Here is a 773-nt window from a genome sequence, read left to right as displayed (position 1 = left end):
AAACATTTTATATCTAAATAAAGCCATTCTCTTTAATAAGACTTCAAAGTTACTGTGGTGTGTGTTATGATCTGCGATTGAAATACATTTAAATGTTATTCATGACTGATGTTTATACTTTTATTTTATTTTTCCAAGTTTATTTATTTTTTTTCCCGAAACGTCGTTTGTATATTTTACTTTAATTGTGTCTGGTGTCCGAATTTACCTCAAAATAACATTAGAAATTTATTTGTTATTATCCACTAATAATTTTGTACTGTCACTCTGCCATAATCCACCTATCTATCTTTCCTTCTGCAGTATAATAATTTGCATTAATAAATCTACATTTTAAGAACCTTCTTTTACTTTTCTCAACTGAAATCCACCGAAGACTACAGATACAGCTGTAAAATCCACTGCTACTGATGTTTTCCTTGAGTCTGCCTTCCTGCATCGCCGTTTTCTGTTACCTTTTGCCCCAAAAAGACCTTTCATTGCAAGACCTTACGCATTAACCAGACACTGTTTCCTCTTATTGGATGTTCCATCCTTCTTCCTTTATCATGAAAAATCAATATTTCTCTATAATTTAACCATTACAATATTAAGACTTTCTGTTCTCTCTTTAATGCATTTTTTAAAAACTTTGTAAAAACAAGTCTAGCACTAAATTGATATTTCAAGCTTTTATTTAGTAATATCCATTGCATCTTACCAGTAAGAACAAAAACAAATGTGCGTTCTTAACAGACTTTAAACACGCATATTTTTTTAGTAACGCTGATAAC

General features: G+C 30.3%; 1 protein-coding gene across 1 annotated transcript in view; it reads right to left on the bottom strand.

Moving 5' to 3' along the window:
- LOC119586923 (insulin receptor-related protein-like) overlaps positions 1-773 on the bottom strand; it is a gene marked incomplete in the record, with an annotated part of 99749 nt that overhangs the window by 12167 nt on the left and 86809 nt on the right.

The sequence above is a fragment of the Penaeus monodon genome, chromosome 22, assembly GCF_015228065.2.
Source record: "Penaeus monodon isolate SGIC_2016 chromosome 22, NSTDA_Pmon_1, whole genome shotgun sequence".
Lineage (NCBI taxonomy): Eukaryota > Metazoa > Arthropoda > Malacostraca > Decapoda > Penaeidae > Penaeus > Penaeus monodon.
The sequence above is the reverse complement of the archived record's forward strand: the minus strand, read 5'-3'. Positions and strand labels throughout refer to the sequence as shown.